The 21,733-nt window shown below is 43.6% G+C and overlaps 1 long non-coding RNA gene across 1 annotated transcript in view; it reads left to right on the top strand.

Moving 5' to 3' along the window:
- The window catches only part of LOC101934260 (uncharacterized), an 82,295-nt gene that overhangs the window by 11,867 nt on the left and 48,695 nt on the right, over positions 1–21,733 (top strand). The window contains exon 4 of the long non-coding RNA XR_509221.3: positions 3,273–3,354. This is a non-coding gene — a long non-coding RNA (uncharacterized LOC101934260). The remainder of the gene's footprint in view (positions 1–3,272; positions 3,355–21,733) is intronic.

Here is a 21,733-nt window from a genome sequence, read left to right as displayed (position 1 = left end):
ATAGGTTTGCCCAAGGCCACACAGGAAGTATGTGGTTGAACCAGCTCTTTTAGTTCTATCCCAGTGCTTTAGCCACAAATTTATTCCCTCCCTAGGAAATTGGAAAATGCCTTGCTTCTAGTTCTCAAAAATTCAAAGCTAGGGCCAGTTAACAACAACATTACAGCTTATCAGTCAGTATGATGATAGATAAAGGGAGAGGCGGTCCTAGAGGTAGCTGGGTCCCAAACTACGTAGGGTTTTGCAGTTATACCCCAAACCTTGAAATCTGTACTGAGGCAGGTGGGAAGCCAGTAGGTCTGATTCTCCCCTGCCTTGCCCTCTGTGTTGACATTTACGCCTTTACAAAGTGGGTGTAAAATGCTACCATTATGATTTGATAGCATTTTACACCCACTTGGTAGCAGTGTAAATGATGACACAAGATGTACGATAGGAGAGAATCAGGGTCAGGGTGTGCAAACACAGGTGCAATAGGTTCACACTATTACCCTCTAGATTTAATAATCCATCCTGCCACCAAAGACAAGAGCTTATTCTAAAGTGAAGGGGTCACTATTTGAGGGAAATGCTAAACTTCCAAAGGCGTGTTGCCAGCCTGATACAAAATGGAAACTGAGCGCAGTGTAAATAATTCAGAACTATTTGAATACTATGTCCCAGACCTGGGGCTGTGTCTCAGCTGCACTTGGTGTAGTCAGGAAAGGTGGACAAAGATGGCTTTACGCTACCCATACATTATCCTCTTCCCTCTACTTTGATCTTGGGACTGGCTGGGGCCGCTCTGGTTTCTGGCATAAAACCAAGGAGTCTCAAGATTGCTTTAACTTATGCCAAACTGCCTATGGGGCCAAGGGGCCATTAAGGCAGTTGGATAGCATAGAGGTCTATAGTGGTTCTTATGCCACCCCTCCTCCTGGCCCCTGGTGTAGGGTCATGCATACTAGAAAAGGATGGATAATCCTCCATCAAATGGCTGAGGTAGTATTGCAACTGTTTTGCACCATCAGAACACCACAAAGAAGCCATAGCAAGGCCTGTCACCTGGACCAAATTTGAGATAACCTGGATCACTTTTACACACATACAAAATAGAACAATAGGCATTAGGGCAGAAGACATTTATGTTAAAACAGAACTGGTCCTGGCAGTGAATTTTCAAAAATCGATTCATAGATTCATAGATTATAGGACTGGAAGGGACCTCGAGAGGTCATCGAGTCCAGTCCCCTGCCCGCATGGCAGGACCAAATACTGTCTAGACCATCCCTGATAGACATTTATCTAACCTACTCTTAAATATCTCCAGAGACGGAGATTCCACAACCTCCCTAGGCAATTTGTTCCAGTGTTTAACCACCCTGACAGTTAGGAACTTTTTCCTAATGTCCAACCTAGACCTCCCTTGCTGCAGTTTAAACCCATTGTTTCTGGTTCTATCCTTAGAGGCTAAGGTGAACAAGTTCTCTCCCTCCTCCTTATGACACCCTTTTAGATACCTGAAAACTGCTATCATGTCCCCTCTCAGTCTTCTCTTTTCCAAACTAAACAAACCCAATTCTTTCAGCCTTCCTTCATAGGTCATGTTCTCAAGACCTTTAATCATTCTTGTTGCTCTTCTTTGGACCCTTTCCAATTCTCCACATCTTTTTTAAAATGCGGCGCCCAGAACTGGACACAATACTCCAGCTGAGGCGTAACCAGAGCAGAGTAGAGCGGAAGAATGACTTCTCGTGTCTTGCTCACAACACACCTGTTAATACATCCCAGAATCATGTTTGCTTTTTTTGCAACAGCATCACACTGTTGACTCATATTTAGCTTGTGGTCCACTATAACCCCTAGATCCCTTTCTGCCGTACTCCTACCTAGACAGTCTTTTCCCATTCTGTATGTGTGAAATTGATTTTTCCTTCCTAAGTGGAGCACTTTGCATTTGTCTTTGTTAAACTTCATCCTGTTTAACTCAGACCATTTCTCCAATTTGTCCAGATCATTTTGAATTATGACCCTGTCCTCCAAAGTAGTTGCAATCCCTCCCAGTTTGGTATCATCCGCAAACTTAATAAGCGTACTTTCTATGCCAATATCTAAGTCGTTGATGAAGATATTGAACAGAGCCGGTCCCAAAACAGACCCCTGCGGTACCCCACTCGTTACGCCTTTCCAGCAGGATTGGGAACCATTAATAACAACTCTATTAATAACAACAATAGATTGCATCCCTTTCCTCTGACCTCAAAAAATAGAAGTTTTGTAAAGTGCAAGAACATCTATGACAAAGCAGAGGGTACTAAAAAAATCAAAGAAGCAAAATCATTACAATTAAGATAAAACAAATACTGTATAAGAAACACTTCAAGGACTTAAGGGCAGTGCCACTGAAGGGGCAATTAACTGTGAGTTTAAGCAAATATTGCAGATTTTAGAACAGTGTAGAAGTTTAAAAATAACTTAGCTTAAGTTGTCTAGGTGATACAATGATTTGGCATCAGTAGTTGCTTGATTTAATTTCAGATATGTGTAATTGCAATGAAGATTGACTAGTGAATCTAGTCTAGGTCTTAAAGGGCAAAACATTTCTGTGAGAGCTCTTGTGGCTAAATTAAAGTGTCAGTGAAGGACAGTGAAACGTTTCAAGTGGTTTAAGTAAAGCAAAATCATTCTGCCTCAGTGGAGCTTCTGAGACGCTTTAATGGTCTTTTATGTTTGTGTCTCAGCTTATATTTATTTTTACTATGAAAGTTGAAAAGAAATCAAATTATTATAGAAATAGGATTCAATTGTTTTTTGCAATATGACTGGACAACAGGAGCAATAAATCTGGAATAGCCTAGGAATTGAAGAGTTAACCTACATCAATGAAGATATAGATAAAGCACAGTATTGCACACTTCAGGTTATAATGCAGTAATGAAAGATAAGAAATATTTTGCTCTGAATCAGAATACAATTGATAAAGATGACAATGGTTCTGTTTCTGAAAAGATTAGTAGACGTACAATAGTGACAAGCTTGAACACATGTTTGCAGCCTGTTTATGTCTGCCTGGGTGCCACTTAGCATAGCAGCCTAGGGCAGCAGCTGCCTCCGATAAAGTGGCAGGTGCAAAAGGTGGTGCGGTGGGATGCCAGGCTATTTAAATCAACAACAGTGGAAAGTGTACAGTGCTGTGTTTTGAACCTCAAGAGTAGTCATTAAAGAATGGAATCAAAACAGAGAAGGAGGTGTTTCAAAAATACCTGCTTTACAAAGACTATTTTTATCTTCAGAATTTCATTAAAAAAATACTCTAAGATGAATCGCTCCAGAGAAGAAAAGTGTCCCGAAGAAACAGAATCTGAATCATCCAAAGTATGTATAAAGATGTATACAAACACATGCATGTATTTTCCCTTGAGTATATAGGAAATCTGGAATGTAGAAGATGGCAGTAAATTAGATTCAACAGACTACATCATAAGAATCAATACAAATCAGAGTTTCAATAAGTAATTTGGAAGCATTCAGATGCATACACTAAAGATTTCTACAGAGGTGAGGGAGAGGAAGAACTGTGTGCATGTGCGTGGAATGGGGGCAGTGCAGAAATTCCAAAAAACATACGTGAGACCTTGATGCTAAATAGATGTGGGGGGTGGGGGGAGAACCCAAGGAAACTATTACATTACTTTTGATGAGAAATGAAAGGGGAAAAAACTGATCCACTCCAACAGCAGGAACTGACAGGCAGGAGAGAACCAGTTCCGCTAGTTCTCTTTCCTCTGCTCATGTGACCTGGCTCCTACCAGGCAGTTGCTCTAGACCCCAGGCCTTAGCCCAACAGGCAGCTGATATCACTTGAACCAAACAAGCTTCTCTGCTTGTTTTACTCTGCTAACATCACCTATGATCTTTCTATTCACTATCTCACTCTCCCCTGTTGAATATGCATCACATTCTTCTCCATACCCTCTCTCTCCTTTTCCCAGTCCCATCTTTTGTGCTCATTAATCCATCCTTTCCCTCCTCTATGGCCAGAAATTTTGCCTCTCCTCCCCAAATTACAATACTCACAGGGCCTTGTTCTCTCTTCCTCATGAAGGTTCATTGTCCATACAACTGCGCATGCTCCATGAGACATGTTGCCAAGGGCTTCCACAAATGCAGGGTATCCCTGGAAGGGCCCATTCCAGGAAAGTTCCCCACTGTGGGGGGCAGGGGAAGCCATTGCAAACTGTCTGCAGTAACTTCCACAGCTTTGTCCTGAAAGCTGGGAAGGGAAAATCCATTGGAGCTTATATGGCCACACATCAGCTTTCCTGGCCCCAGGCCTCACTGAATTCTGAGGTGCTTCCATAGGGCTTAGGAGAAGAGGAAGAAACATGTAAGGCCCAGACCCTGAAAGGAATTTAGACACCTAACTACCTTTGGAATCAATGCGAGTTAAGTGCCTAAATACCTTTGAGGACCTGGGCCTAAGCTCCTAGGGATAGGGACCATGTCTCTTTGTCTATCAAACACCATGTGATGATGATGATGGGCGATCACTCATTACCAAGTATGATCATCTTCTATGGGAGTTATGAGTCCTCAAGTGGCTAATAAGGCCAATCCTTGAACCACAAGTTCTATTGCAATGAGGGCAGATGTTTTCAGGCTCAGCAGGAGGCTGTTGACCATGACTGGAAGCCAGTCTCTCCTTCCTTCTGTGCCTCTTGTTTTCTTCAGCTTGTCGGCGAGCAAGTTCAAAATGCAGGGGACCATCATGTAGGACTTCACTCCATTTTAAGCAATCCTGGGCAAGTGTCTCCCAAGTGTCAATGTCAAAATTATACTTTTTTAGGTTGTCCTTCCATAAGTCCTTATAACACTTCCGTTGTCCACCCACGTTACAGTACCCTTCTTTCAGCTGAGAGAACAGGACCTGTTTTGGGAGGCGATGGTCTGGCATCTGGACAACGTGACCAGTCCAGCGGAATTGCTGACAGATGATCATTGCCTCAATACAATGGTCTTTGCCTCTTTCAGGACACTAATATTGGTGCGCCTGTCTTCCCATTTGATCTTCAGAATCTTACGAATGCAGCGTTGATGGTGCCTCTCAAGGACTTTCAAGTGGTGACTATAGGTTGTCCAAGTTTCGGACCCATACAACAGTGTTGGGAGAATAACGGCTTGATAAACAAGAAGCTTGGTGTCTGTTCAAATGTCGTGATCTTTAAAAACCCTGTGCCATAAACGAGAAAAAGCTACACTGGCACAGCTCAGGCAATGTTGAATTTCTGCATCAATATCTGCCTTCGATGAAAGATGACTTCCAAGTTAGAGGAAATGATCGACATTCTCCAGTGCCACTCCATTGATTTTGATAGATGGGGCATGTAATACCTCATTTGGAGAGGGCCGATAGAGCACTTTAGTCTTCTTGATATTAAGAGTGAGACCAAGACGTGCGTAAGCATTGGCAAACACATTCAAGATAGTTTGAAGATCTTTCTCAGAGTTGGCAAAGATTGCGTTGTCATCAGCATACTGAAGTTCCACAATATATGTTGTAGAGATCTTACTCTTGGCTTTCAGCCTGCTAAGCCTGAACAACTTTCCGTCCATTCTGTAAATGATTTCAACACCAGTTGTAAACTTCCCAGCAACTAGGTAAAGAATGACGGCGATAAAAACCGCAAATATGGTTGGAGCGATGATACAGCCCTGTTTGACTCCTGTTTGTACTTTGAAAGGTTCGCTCTGGGAGCCAGTGCTGCTCAGAACAGTCGCTTTCATGTTATCATGAAGCAAATTTAGGACCTTGATGTATTTATCAGGACATCCAATCTTAGAGAGTACAGTCCAGAGGGCATGATGATTCATTGAGTCAAAGGCTTTAGTTAAATCAATATAAGCCACATACAGTGGTTGGTTTTTCTCACGACACTTTTCTTGCAGCTGCCGTGCTGTGAAGATCTTATCCACAGTTCCACAACATGGTCAGAAATCACTCTGTGACTCCAGTAAAATTTCTTCTGACAGGGCAGAAGGCGAGTTGCAAGGATCCGCGCCAGAACTTTGCCTGCAATGGCTAGGAGGGATATACCACAATAATTTCCACAATCTGCTTTATCCGCTTTCTTGAAGAGGGTGACAATCAGGGCATCCCTCATTTCACTGGGGATCTCCTCCTTTATCCAGATTTTAAGGATAAGCAGGTAAAGCTGCCGAATTAGCTCTGGTCCACCGTCTTTAAAGATTTCAGCAGGGGTCCCATCTAGACCTGCTGTCTTGTTGTTCTTCATCTGCTTGGTGGCATTGTGTACCTCATACAAATTAGGAGGGTCTCTGAGCTCATCCCTAAATGGTCATTGAGGGATTTGCTCAAGGACTTCATCTGCAACCGTAGAATTACGGTTAAGGAGATCTTCAAAATGTTCTTTCCAGCAAGAATTGACGGTTTCATTGTCCTTCAGAAGTGTGGTTCCATTCTTAGAGCGAAGAGGATTCATACCATGGCAAATTGGCCCATAAACAGCCTTGGTGGCACTAAAGAAAGCACATGTATTGTGGATGTCCACGAGATGTTGGAGCTCTTGTGTTTTCTCAGTCCACCATTTGTTCTTGAGTTCTCTGGTTTTATGTTGGACTTCCGCCCTCACCTTGGCATGGGCTTCTCTCTTTATATTACAATTTATGTCATTCTGCCAAGCACGAAATGCCATTCTCCTCTCATTAATGAGTTGTTCAATTTCAGCATCATTCTCATCAAACCAGTCCTGATGTTTTCTGGTTTGGTAGCCTATGGTTTCCTCAGAGGCATTGATGATTACTGCTTTCAACTGGCTCCAGTGTTCCTCAATTTCTTCCGGAAACTCTGATGGGAGCTTTTCTTCTAAGGCTGCTTGGAAGTGGTCATGCTTAATAGGGTCCTTCAAATCTTGAATCTTCAACTTGCACCTGACCTGCTTCTTTTGCAGCCTCCATTTGGGAGCAATCTTAATTTTGATTGTGGATTGAATAAGGCGATGATCAGTCCAACAGTCATTAGCACTTGTCATTGCTCTTGTGAAAAGTATGTCACTACGATCTCGGGCACGAACTATAACATAGATGAGAAGATGACAGTGCTTTGACCGTGGGTGTCTCCAAGATGTTTTGAACTTTTTCTTTTGTCGGAAGAGAGTGTTCATAACAATAAGTTTATGTTCAGCACTCTTGGTCAGGAGCAGAATTCCATTTGAATTGCTTTTGCCAACTCCTTCTTTCCCGATTGTTTCTTTCTACGTCGTCCCACGTGTGCATTGAAATCCCCCAGAAGGATGATCTTGTCTTCTGTAGGGGTCTCCAATAAAATGGTTTCCAACTGAGAATAAAAATCTTCCTTTACATTTTCATCGGCATCCAGTGTTGGTGCATAGGTGCTCACAATACTTGCCTGTTGATTTTTGGTGAGCCTCAATCGGAGTGTCATAAACCACTCATTGATGCCAACTGGTACCTCAGAGAGGTACCTTACAAGCTTGTTCTTTATAGCAAAGGCCACTCCATGCAATCGAGGTGCATCTATAGATTTTCCCTTCCAGAAATAGGTGTATCCTCCTTTCTCCTCCATCACCTGTCCTTCATCAGCTTTTCTCGTTTCGGACAAAGCAGCAATATCGATGTTAAACTGACTCAATTCATAAGCAATAATGGCTGTATGTCGCTGAAGTGGGGCGGCTGCCCCACTCCCTGAGATTATGGGCTGTGGCAGGCCAGTGGGCCTGCGCAAACACACAGCCAATCAGAGAAGGGCTTACTGGGAGCCAATCAGGGCCCAGGTTGGAGACAGCCAATCAGGGCCAGGCTCAGCCCTATAAAAGACTGCACAGGGAGAGAGCAGTCAGTCTGTCCCAGGCCTTTGAGAGGGGAAGGTCTATCTCCAAACTGGGAGACTAGCATCGCGGACAGCACAGTGCTGGCCAGGCTCAGGGAGCAGAGGGGAGCTCTAGCCTGAGGCTTGCCAGGCTGCAGGCTCTGAGTGGAAGGGCCTAGCGGGTGCAAGGGGCCGTAGGGGAAGCAGCTCAGGGAAGCAGACAGACGAGGGGAGAGTAGGACGACGGTGAGGCTGCCACCAGAGGGTCCCTGGGTCGGGACCCAGAGTAGAGGGCGGGCCTGGGTCCCCCCCTACCCCCTTGCAGTACATCTAGCCATTGGCCGTAGGGAGCGGCCAGTACAGACCACGCCAGATCCCGATGGGAGGGATTAGACTTTGGGGGTGTGTGGTTGACTACGGTGGCTGGATGAGGAGACTGCTGATTGACCCCCGCCCCCCCGGAAGGGGGTATGGAAAGACAGAGGGGCACTGCTGGAGGGCAGTGGTCCCGAAGAGGGCACCGCGAGTTGGTAAGCGACGTGGGCTCAGACATGCCAACCGAGGGTGAGGCGACGGTCGGGACACCACTAGGAGGGGGCGCTCCACTGGACTGAGCTAATTCCCGGAACAACCAGTAGGAGGCGCCACGGTGGTAAGTCCCAACCCTGTTACAGTCGCTCTTGTCGGTCACTGTTTGAGTTGTCCATCAGGGTACGTACATTCCAAATTCCAAAGTTGAAGAGTTTCTTACATTTTCGACCACTGAGGTGGTGATCCTGCTGGATGCGGCTATCCAGCCAGGAAAAACAGAGGCAAGACTATTTTTAGGGTACCTTTTCTAACCCCTTCCCCGTGTGGGGTGAGCAGAGTGGATCCTCAAAAGGATTGCTCAGTCATGGGTGCAGCTGCCGAGATGCTCGACCCACCTCAATCCTCAAGCAAGATGACTGTATCACACACCCACCACCTGTGTGTCAGTCTGTAACTAGGAACTTCCGGATTTCACTGTCCTGTTCCCATCGCCGATCACCACCAGACTTTTGACTTGTGCAATGTTATTTTTCCCCAAAACTGGAAGATGCCTGTGCAGGACTCCTTTTAAAGAGGGGAGACTGGTGCACAACAGTCACCACACTATCCTTGACAGATAGAGGATTTGAAATCAATGGTATGGGCACCATGACGATTGGAGATCCTCTATCTGATGCAGCCTTCATCCACCTTCACAGCCGTTGGAACATTACACAAGAGTTTCTCCTCCATTGTGCAGTTATCCTCTATCTGCTTTGCTGTTAGGGACTTCTTGGATCACACTTTGTCTAGAACCTCGTCCTTGATGGTTCTGCCATGGGTAGCCCTAAGAGAGTACATGACTCCAGGCAGCGTCGCTCTCTGGGTCATTGAGACACGCAAGCTCTCCACCACTACAAGGTGGTGATCCGTGGAGAGGAAACACCATGTATATTTCTGGTGGTACAGAATAATCATCATAATGACAGAATAGTCAAGAAGCTAACAATTTGATTGTGGTAGAAGTGGTAAATGTAACTCAAGACCATAGTGAGAAAACCAAATACCAAAGGCACTGTTCTGTTGAGAGCTATTTTCATGCCAAATTTCATCTTGAACTCCTCATTTTGGTTATAGTGCTGATAAAAAAAACTGCAAATATCCTTTGTAAGGGGGAAGCTGCATTTATATTCATTTTCCTCTTACTCAAAAAGGGCTAAACTCTTTTTTTCCCCCGTCACACTTCCCAGCAATCCAAAAAAAACCCAAAACAAAAAACATCTTTGGATATCTCTCACAGGCACAGAGATAGTGGCATACCCTGACACAAGTCTTTACAGCACACATTCCCTACGACAAAGGAAGAGCTTGTCTTTAGGCTCAGTTATGTTCATATTAATAGATGAGTGCCAGTGACAACAATTATACTTAGCACTTTAAATATATCATCATAATTCATCTAGAACGGATGCATATAAATAAACATATGACCTGAAATTGTCAAACTTGGGTGCATGAAGTTAAACACCTACATCCACACGTGTGGTGTAGGAGTGAGAGGACTGCTTACACCTGCTTAGTTAAATTGGAAGTGGGATGCTGTGATGGGAGGTTCATCCCATACTTGCCCTCCAGGGGGTTAATGTAGGCTAAGTAGTGGGCCAATTAACCAGAGAAGCCACAGCTGAGGGGAATCAGATGGCTTAAGTAATCCCCGACTGAATAATGAGGAAGCTCAGCTGAGAAGGAAGGAGCTGGGCTGGGTTTATAAAGACAGGAAGTTGGAAGCAAAGAAGGGGCTGCAGGGAAGTAGTCTGTAGTTACTCCCTAGGAGAAGGGAGGTGTGTTGGCTTGCTAGAGTGCCAAAGCAACCTACAATTACTCTATGGGAGAAGGGAAGGGAGTTTTAAGGCTGGCAAACCTGGGGGGAGCAGAACGTAAGGAAAGGTTCAGGGAAAAGGCAGTAAGATCTAGAATGGAACAGACCTTGGCTGCTGATTAGAGGGTCTCTGATCTGGAACCTGGAGTGGAGATCAGGGCTTGGTTCCCCTACCAGACAGAGGAAAAGAGGTACAAGCTGGGCAGTGAATGGGAAGACTGCCTGAGCCCGTTTGTAAGAAAAGATGTTGATACCCCAGAAGAGGAGGATTCATATGATTTGTCAGGAGGGCTGAGTCATGAATACAGAACATCTTACCTCACTGAGACCCAGGAAGAGACGGCAAAGCATGTGGGGAGAGCTGGAAAGGAAGCATTGACTGTGGAATCAGCTAATCCACAGCAGGAGGTTGCAGTAGCAGTGAGCAGACCCTATGACAGATGGGTCGCCATTGCCCATAAACCGTATTAACTCCTACCAATATAGAGTTTTGTGGGTAACAAACAAGACTTTATATTGGTTTTAAAATCCAGAGAGCTCTTGGTGGGAGACAACTTGAGTGTGAATGCATGGCAGTTTCCACAGATATAAAGCGAGTTATACTGGCCTACTTCCAAAATATAGTAGGGCTGTTGATTAATCAGAGTTGACTCACGCAATTAACTCAAAAATAATTAATTGTGATTAATTGCATTGTTAAACAAAATACAAATTGAAATTTATTAAATATTTTGATGTTTTTTACATTTTCAAATATATCAATTTTAATTACAACACAGAATACTAAGTGTACAGTGCTCACATTATTTTTATTACAAATATTTGCAATGTAAAAATGATAAAAGAGAGCATTTTTCAATTCATCTCCTACAAGTACTGTAGTGCAATCTCTTTATCATGAAAGTGCAACTTACAAATGTAGTTTGTTACATAACTGCACTCAAAAACAAACAATGTAAAACTTTAGAGTCTACAAGTCCACTCAGTCCTACTTCTTTTTCAGCCAATAATGAAGAGAAACAAGTTTGTTTACATTTATAGGAGATAATGCTGCCCACTTCTTAATTACAATGTCACCTGAAAGAGAGAATAGCACCTGTTGTAGTTGGTGTGACAAGCTATTTACATGCCAGATGCACTAAACATCCATATGCCTCTTCATGCTTCGGCCATCATTCCAGAGGACATGCGTCCATGCTGATGACGCTCATTAAAAAATGCATTAATTAAATTTGTGACTGAATTCCTTGGGGGAGAATTGTATGTCTCCTGCTCTGTTTTACCCACATTCTGCCATATATTTCATGTTATAACGGTCTCGGATGATGATCCAGCACATGTTCATTTTAAGAACACTTTCACTGCAAATTTGATAAAATGCAAAGAAGATACCAACGTGAGATTTCTAAAGATAGCTACAGCACTCAACCCAAAGTTTAAGAATCTGAAGTGCTTTCCAAAATCTGAGTGAATGAGGTGTGGAGCATGCTTTTAGAAGTCTTAAAAGAGCAACACTCTGATGCAGAAACTACAGAACCCGAACCACCGAAAAAGAAAATCAACCTTCTGCTGGTGTCATCTGACTCAGATAATGAACATGTTGGTACGGACTGCTTTGGATCGTTATCGAGCAGAACCCGTCATCAGCATGGATGCATGTTCTTTGGTATGGTGGTTTAAGAATCAGGGGATGTATGAATCTTTAGCCCATCTGGAATGTAAATATCTTGCGACACCAGCTACAAAAGTGCCATGTAAATGCCTATTCTCACTTTCTGGTGACATTGTAAACAAGAAACAGGCAGCATTATCTTCTGCAAATGTAAACAAGCTTGTTTGTCTGAGTGACTGGCTGAACAAGAAGGAGGACTGATGCAGGCTCTAAAGTTTTACATTGTTTCTATTTTTGAATCCAGGTGGATTTTTAACATAATTCTACATTTGTAAGTTCAACTTTCATGATAAAGAGATTGCACTACAGTACTTGTATTAGGTGAATTGAAAAATACTATTTCTTTTGTTTTTCACAGTGCAAATATTTAATAAAAAAATAAAGTGAACTCTGTAAACTTTGTATTCTGTGTTGCAATTGAAATCAATGTATACATTTTCAAATAACATCCAAAAATATTTAAATAATTGGTATTCTATTGTTTAACAGCATGATTAACTGCACAATTTTTTTAATCACACAATTAATTGCGATTAATTGTTTAATTGCTTGGCAGCCCTAAAATCTAGATAAGACCTCCATAAATGAGTGATTTTCAGAGGTCCTAGCACTCACAATTCTCATTGATGCTCATGAAAAGTGCAGGTGCTCAGCACCTTTGAAAATCAGGCCATTTATTTAGCTTACCACATGTCACTGTGGTTATCTGTTGCAAGTCCCCAAATCTGAACTCTTTGACCAAGGCCTCTATCTGGTGAGCTAAAGAACCAGCAACATCATCTCAAGCAGTATAAAGGCATCTGTATGCAGATGTGCACAATGGTGTTTGGCAATTTTCCACTTAATACTTCTCCTTTTGGGAATTGTTTTTTTTTTTTTTCCCAAGAGTCTGATCTCATGCAGGGGGGCGGGAGCAATTTTTATAGAGAGGGTGCTGAGAGCCATTGAACCAAACTGTAAACTTCAAACCACTTCAAGCCGGGGGGTGCTCCAGCACCACCATCCCCGTCCCCCAATGTTCCAGCACCTATGATCTCATGTAGTGTTTTGCTTTCTGATATTGGCAGCGTACTCTCTGGATGTTTTTAGTTTTCAAATCTCTTTTCTCTCTGTTGTCATCATCGTCCTCATTTCTTAATGATTAGCTTGGCACTGTACAAACATACAGAGAGACACGGGTCTTGATTTTTCTACTTGCCTTACCCTTTGCATAGTCATATGGTCTACATATACTCAATATTGCCTCAGTGCAGCAGGCTGGACTAGATGACCTCTAGAGGTCCTTTTGAGCTTCACATTTCTGATTTACACATCTACAAAGAGCCAAAAGTGAGTGTGCAAGTGGATAATTTGGATTTAGTAGTGTATTACACCAAATCTGCACAGATGTAAGTGACTATATGATGTGCAGCCCAATGGAGAACCAGGATCTTTAGGAAGAGTATTCTTTTTCTATTCTATTTCCAGGTTTCAAAGTAGTACACAAAGGGACTGCTTCTCATTTACACCACTGTAGCTGTGTAAAATGAACCTTAAAGTGGGTGTGAATTACACTTACACCCGCTCTAAGGGTATGTCTATATAGCAGACATTGTGCATGGGCTAACCTACCTAAGCCAGCTTGAATCCAGCTAGCCTGGGTAACAGTAGCTGTGAAGATGGTACAACGCAGGCTTCAGCACAGGCTAGCAAGTAGAGTACGTCCATGGGTCCATACCGGGTGGGTACTACCTGTGCTGAAGTTCAGTGTGCTGTTTTCACTGTTATTACCTTCTCTAGCTGGATTCAGGCAAGCACGGGTAAGCTATCCCATGCACAGCATCTGCTGTGTAGACATACTCTCAAGCCCCTTTAGACTACCAGACCAGTGCAAAGAGGCAAGAGCTAAAGAAGAATCAGAACCCAACTCTCTAGTCTTCATTACATGATCTTTTGCAAGCCAGGCATAGACTAAAGTATGTGGAACTGCAACAGATTCTGCTTTGTTACACCAGTGTAAATTAGCAACTCCTCTGAGGTCAATGGAATAACCGGAATGTAAAACCAATGTGAGAGCGGACACAGGGCCTTAGCTTGGAATCAAAGGGATTGAATTATAAAGTTGTAAAGGATCTATATTGTAATGATTCTTCTGTCTGCAGGTTTCTTTCTTTTCTTCAGGTCTAATTCTAAAGGATGTTCAGGCAGGACAGAACTATCTCCTAGAATGTACTCTCTTAGCAGTCTACAAATTCTGTAGGACAGAGATTTCTATTTGAAGGGACATTTAAGAAGATTCATTACCACTTGCTGACTTTTTTTCACATTCTCCCCTAGTCCTATTGATTCAGTTCAGCTCTGACCTGGACAATTCACCAAGCCTCTCATAGGCAGGAACTTAACGGTGTCAATTTACGAGTAGCTACTCTTATGCTGGAACTCATTTCAGTTAAAAACTTTAGTTTGGACTTGGAACTTGGGTCCCAGGGATAGCAAGCTAGTGCTTTTTAAATTAGAACACACAGTCATCTGCATTTTCACTACACAGGAAAGAGTGAATGCTGTCACTTAATTCATTAAATGAAAAAATATGTACATCTTCATTTGAAGTTGCAGCTTCTATTACATGTAACGACTGTGGCCTGGAAGTGAATTCATTAAATGAGGATGGGGTTACTAAATGAGAGTGGCTTCCAGACAAAGATATACAGGGCCAAATTCTGTTCTCGTATACATGGTGTTAATCTGGAGTAATTGTAAAGTAAAAACGAGGAGTCCTTGTGGCACTTTAGAGACTAACAAAGTGCCACAAGGACTCCTTGTTGTTTTTGCTGATACAGACTAACATGGCTACCACTCTGAAACCTGGAAAGTCAGTGGAGTTACTCTGACTCAGAGAGGTAAATGAGAGCACAGTGTGTCCCACGGTGGTGATCTATTTTGTCTCTAGACAAACAAAAGCCATAACTTTTTTATATTTACTTTTAAAATCTATGCTCAGGTTTAGTGTTGCCAAGAGTTAGCTTTCTTTTAACTCCATGGTAAAAGAGGGGACACTGAAGGATTAGAAAAAAAGAATTAAAACATATTGTTTTAACTCTTAACAATATGAAGTCAGATCTGCAGCAGTGAAATCAGTTTTTTAAATAAGTTTAATCAAAAGGATATTTTTTTAGCCTAGTGGAAGTTGCAGTAGAATGTGTAATACTTCAGTTAAGACTTTTCTACACTGTGTGCTACTCAGGAAGAGCTGTTCCTGAATCACTCCATGTGTGGACACTTATTTTGTAATAAGGGTGCCTTGTTCATGTTTAGCTTAATGTACTGTTGGTTTCCATTGGCTTCAACCAGGGGATGAGGAACCCAACAATATGGTGGTCAATAGGAACCACTTGAAAATTGTTAGTTTAAATTTCCACTAGGGGTATAACTTATTAACTCCCTTTGTGCTGGTATCACTAAATCCCATTGTGTTATGGGATTGTTATTTGTTATGCTGTGACTATCGCTAGGGCACGATCCATCAGCCTTCCTCGGAAGGCTGTAGGTGCTGCCTCCACAGCAAGCCAACCTATTCAGGAGGAAAATCAGATGCCAGGTAGGGCCAAAACAAAGATGATGGGCCTGAGGCAGCATTTCCTTCTTCCCTATGCCCCATGAAAAGCTAAATATACTGCTTTTTGACATTGTCCCTTTACAGAAGCAGAGGACATCACCACTCCTCATTTTTAAAAGGTCATTGTCAATCTAGATATGGTAAATTTAATCCCGGTCTAATAAAGCTGCTTTCTGGAAAGGGCACTTGCCACTGAGATCTCTCCTTTTTAGAACTGAGTTTACTTAATTTACTTTGTTGCTTTTCTGTCCCCTGCTACTGTGTGACTCTCACACACAGACCACACATAGAAAAGCACAGGGATCCCTCAGAGGATGTTAGGGAACATGCACGTGGACTCAGAACATTTTGTTGTGCATGCATAATACAAGAACTAGGGGTCACCAAATGAAATTAATAGGCAGCAGATTTAAAACAAACAAAAGGAAATATTTCTTCACACAACGCAGTCAACCTGTGGAACTCCTTGCCAGAGGATGTTCTGAAGGCCAAGACTATAACAGGGTTCAAAAAAAGAACTAGATAAATTCATGGACGATAGATCCATCAATGGATTAGCCAGGCTATTAGCCAGGATGGGCAGAGATGGTGTCCCTAGCCTCTGTTTGTCAGAAGCTGGGAATGAGCGACAGGGTATGGCTCACTTGGTGATTACCTTTTCTGTTCATTCCCTCTGGGGCACCTGGCATTGGCCACTGTTGGAAGAATGGATAATAACGGCTAGCTGGACCTTTGGTCTGACCCAGTATGGCTGTTCTTATGCATATCACTGTCAGGCAATCCCTGCCCTCCCATTCTCTGCTTCCTCTCCTGCCTGACTTCATGAAGAAGATAGGAATAAGGAAGGAGATAGATCTCACTAAGGTCCTTTGTTCCTCCTGAGCTTCTTTGGGCCTTGTGTAGGTGTCCCAAGAAGTGAAGAACCCCAGTCTTCCGCCAGACCCTGGAGCAACCAGAGAAGTAAAGAACCAAGGCTCATTGACCCTTCCACCACCTTGGCCAGCTTCTGCTGCTCCGACAGGCCCTTATAGGTATGCCAGCGAGTGATGGTCCCCCGCGGCTGACTTTGGCTTTGCTAGTGCTCCTCAGTCCAGTGTAGGAATCTGGAGAATGAAGACTGCTACTTAAGTTCACCAAGGTGGAGCTGTCATCCACTGCCACTTTCCCTAGTTCCAGGAACGGGGAACCTGGCCAATGGGAGCTTCGGGGGAGGTACCCACAGGCGAGGGCAGTGCGCGGAGCCCTCTTTCCCCCCTCTCCCAGGGGCCACAGGGACATGGTGTCAGCTGCTTCTGGGAGCGGCCTGGCATGGGGGCAGGGCGGGTAGGGAGCCTGTCTTAGACTCGCTGCACACCGCTGCCACCCCAGAGCCGTTCCAGGTAAGCGGCACTGGGCCAGAGCCTGCACCCCAAACCCCTTCTGCACCCTGCACCCCCAATCCTCTGCCCTGAGCCCCCTGCTGCACCCAGCACCCCTGCTGCACCCCTCCCACACCCCAACCCCCTGCCCTGACCCCTCTCCTGCACTCCGCACCCCCTCCTGCACCCCAACCCCCTGCCCCAGCCCTACATTCATGGCCCTGCATGCAATTTCCCCACTCAGATGTGGTCCTCAGGCCAAAAAGTTTGCCCACCCCTGTTTTAGTAACTGATATTTACCTACCAGCAGCATGTAGCTAAGCTCCAAAATACCAGCAGCCCTGGTGCTCTTAGTGTTAAACCCTTTCAGTGCTTGGACAAGACTTACAGAGGAGAGCAGGAAAGTGATGTCATTATACCCTAGGAGACTGGGAGTGAAACTGCCCACACTTTACTGTCAAATGCAAACTGAATGAGAAAATAATTTCTCTCGTATCTTTTACTTTTGGTAGCCTAAGGCAGAGGTTCCCCAACTGCTGCTCCATAGAGCACTTGGTAGTGCTCTGCAGAAAGCTAGCTCGTCTGTGGTGATGACTCCACTCTGTTTCCAGCTTCTAAATTGCATCCAAAGAAGCCAAATATCCACTACATACTTTCCTAATGATATTTTTTTCATATAATTGCTGCTGTTGCCAGAGGGATGTTATGCAATTGCAAAGAGGCAGCAAGCTGGCTGATGTGATCATGTCCAGGACACAGTCTCTCTCAAAATATGCAGGGTGTGACAGGTTCCCCAGAGTGCAACCTGGACTGTGGGACCACTAAGCCCTCTGTTCCACCAACCTGGGGTATTCCTCTCACACAGTGATGCTGTTGCCAAACTACAAACCTCTGACAGGCAGTGCACTTGCACAGAATCCACAGTCAGGGACACACCCAGCTGAGTTACATGAATGCTTCTCCCGGCCATTCATGAACCAATAGCAGAGAGGCTCCAGCCAGTTCCCCCTCATCTCCCTAGCCTTGCACCCCAAAACTGTACTGTCTTGCCCTGGTTAGAAGCCTGAGCAGTGTAAGTTTATTTCCCAGTCTTCCCCTCCCTCAATGTGGTGAGGACACACACTGGCCTTTATAAACGGAGGTTTATTTTTAGGTAAAAAATAAAACCGATTTATTAACTACAGAAATATTTTAAGTGATTATATGTAGTAAGTGTAGAGATCAAAGTTAGTTACCTAAGAAATAAAAGTAAATTCAGTCTGAGTTCTATAAACTAAGCAGGGTTTCAATCAAACAGTGTCTTACCTGGATAAGTGGTACAAACAGGTCACAGATCTTCAATACACAGGCTGGAACTGCCTTCCAGCCTGGGACCACCCTCCCTCAGTTCAGAGTCTTTGTCCTCCAGACATGTTTCCAGGTGTTGAGTTTTGGGGGGAATGAGGCTAAGTCATGATGTCACTTCCCCTCTTTTATAGTTTCTTCCAGCTTTCTGGAAAGATCTTTTGCTTGTGATGTGGGGGGTCCGACCCCGTTGGTCAAGCAGTCTCCATTGTCTACGTGTTCTCTCAGAGAAGTCTTCTGGGATGGCTGCTGGGAAAGTGGATTCCCTTTAGTGATCCATCAGAACCTCTGGCTACTCCATTGTTGTACCTGAAAGCTGGTTGTAGGTGTTCCCAGCCTCACAATATATTTGAGTAACACACACATAACAAAACTTCATAAGTCTACATACAATGATAGCACATAAAATCCAACAGGATATTAATGTTCAAAAGATCAAGACTTTTAAAATGAAACCTCACAAGGCATACTTTGTACAACACATATAATTATGACAGTGGTGAATATGGGGGTTCTAGTGTGCTTCTTTGAGGTACAGAGTGTCACACAGGGCTTGAAAAATTTACCCAACACCCAGTAGCCCAATGACTGAATCTTGACAGTCTGAAATACATCCAAATGGCAAGTTGTGGTTTGGGAAGGCTCACACCTCCTAATGCCTAGTCGCCTGCTCTTTGGGTATTCCAATCTTACATCCCTTGCGGCTTAGGTCTGAAGTCCCCCAGTCCCTTGCTAGCTGAAATCTGCACCCCACTTTAATGCTGTCTCTCCACTATACACGTACAACTAAAACTGGACCTACCACCCAATAAACGTAGTGTTGTCACCCTCCACACAATAAATGACGAACAGTCCCATAGTAAATCAGTTTGTGCTTGCTCACACAATAAACAAACATTCAGCCTCCCCTTGAACCATATAAATCAATTTAGATCTTGCTTCTTTGCAGGCATTGTTATTTCTGGCTATCCCACCTGGTGCTCCTAGCTACTTCTCCTTTTCAACCTGGACCCTTTGCTCTTTTCCCATTGTTAAAGGAATTGACATTTCTGCTCCTCTCTCCATCTCAGATTTAGTCTCTTATTCGGTCTCTCTCAAGCATTTGAGAAGTGTAGTGGTTCCAGCGACTCCATTCTCTCTCCACCTGAAAAATAACTAGTGGCGCATGGGTTGTTCAGCTCCTTCTCTCCCACCTCAAACACGACCAGCAGAGCTAGGCTTCTTCCTTCCCTCCCTCCACCCATTCTATTAAGAGAGCAATGATGCTTAAGCCACGGTGCTCTTTGTTTTTTCTCTTCCCCTCTTGAGAAGGAGCAAGTGGTACCATGAGTCCTCTTCAACTGAATAAAAATTTGTACTGTGCTTGGTCAAGTCCTGAAAATGTGGCTTACCCTATGAAAAAGTTTGGAAACCCCTGCTCTACAGTGGTTCCTTATAGTAATGTGTAAAATACAAGGAGAAATGTTATCTGAGTCAACAGTGTGGTCTGGAAAGGTGACCAATGTCTCAATCCTGCAGTGTGCTCTGTGTGGGCTGATCCCTGCCTCTGTGCGGAGTCTCATGGACTTCAGTGGGGCTTGGCACAGGGGTGCACTAGCATGGAATTCATTGTGCAACCAGGACCTAAATGTGTGTGACGAGAAAGTGGCACATTCTTACTCAATAGATCTGCCCCCAGTATGTATTCAGAGTACTGAAAGGACACCTGTGACAAAAGTAGCTTTTTACTCCTGTTAGCAATGCAGATTCAGCGCAGCTATAAGTGAACTGGATTCTATCCTATTCTATTAGCAGCAGAATTCTTAACAAAATTCCAGTGCCAGGTCAAAATTGCCATTATTCAAGCTAGAAATATAGCTTGATTTCCAGAGCTCAGGTGGAGTTTGCAGGACTGGCAATTAGAACAAGGGTATTTTTACTTGTAAACTGATCACATATGATATAAAATCCGTGAGAAACATGACATCCATTTTACAGGATCACTGATCAGAGCATAGCCCTACTATACCATGTGGCCCATAAAATAAGATTACTCAATACATTTTAAAAGCTAAAAAAGCAATTTAGTGCCAAGAAAAAATTAATTAATGGAGATATCCCCTCTCTTAGAACTGGAAGGGACCTTGAAAGGTCAAGGAGTCCAGCCCCCTGCCTTCACTAGCAGGACCAAGTACTGATTTTGCCCCAGATCCCTAAGTGGCCCCCTCAAGGATTGAACTCATAACCCTGGGTTTAGCAGGCCAATGCTCAAACCACTGAGCTATCCCTCCCCCAAGAAGAATGTGTAGTTACCCTGAAACTGTGACCTGTATTCCCTTTCCATGGTCCCTTGAGGGCATTCACTTAAGGTTTCTGGCTCCCAGCTGTCATCTTTTAGGCAGGGACCTACATCTCTGTCCCTCCCTCCTGACGGGGGGTTTAAGGATGCACAGCTCCCTGTGATATCCCCAGCAAGCCAGGCTATCTAAAGGCCAGTTCCTGTGGTCTACTTTGTTTCTGAGGGCTATGAATAGTGTATTGCCCTCAGTGATAAGTTTCCACACAGCTCTTTCTAAATAAAGACACTTATTCTTAAGGCAAAAGCCCAACAGAAAATATGTTTAAAAAAAAATCAATTAAGTTCCTATATGCATACTAAAAGCTCACCAGAGGTCACACATCAGTTGAATGGGGCCTAGTGGACCAAAAGTCTTTCCAACCCTTCTGCAAGAGTTGGGGCCCTCTGACAGAAGGTCCTGTTCACTTGCTGGATCAGAAAGAAGGTGTTAAGTCAATTTCAACACAGCCTTTTTATGCCAAAAGCCCTTTCTTTGTTGGTTTCTGGAAAACCCCAGTTTGCACCAGCATATGTAAACTTCCTAGCGGTGGTACCACCTCTCAGGAGGTATTACAGCCTGAGTGATTCAACTTTAATCATCCCCCACTATTGTTGGTTCCTAGAAGAGCTGTGGTAACTCATCCAGAGTTGTATACAATCTCTGACCCACAGTGATAGATAAACGTAATACAATATGGTCCCCCAGAGATATTACATGTGGTTGCAATATCTGTCACAGAAGATATCCCAGGAAATCAAGTTATGAGAAAGTTATAAAAAATTTTTAAAATTTTGTGGTAAAACAGAGTAATAGACTCATACTCCTAATAAGCACCACAGACTGAGGAAGAAACAAGAGATTGTCTTAAAAAGTTTGATTACTAAACAATTACCATAAAACAACTTGATCGGGGGAGAATTAAGTCAAAATTAGCCTAGATTGCCAGTTACAAATTTAAACTCAATTGGCTGACAACTATTATCTAGATCATACGTTAAAGTTTCTCTGTACAATTTAATTGATTGGTCCTAATGGATTAATACTTGGAAGGATTTACTTTTATTAATTACACAAGTCATCCAGTGTCAAAATTCACAAAGATCTTGAAGATCATTCCTGCAGCACCTTCTCACATGCAAGTTACAAGATTGGGCCCAGTGAAGTATTTTAGGATGCCCAAGTTTGGCTGGTATGAATCTTTTCTGCAGCCATATTACACCATCTGGACTGAT

Source organism: Chrysemys picta, chromosome 1 (assembly GCF_011386835.1).
Source record: "Chrysemys picta bellii isolate R12L10 chromosome 1, ASM1138683v2, whole genome shotgun sequence".
Taxonomy (NCBI): Eukaryota; Metazoa; Chordata; order Testudines; family Emydidae; genus Chrysemys; species Chrysemys picta.
The sequence above is the reverse complement of the archived record's forward strand: the minus strand, read 5'-3'. Positions and strand labels throughout refer to the sequence as shown.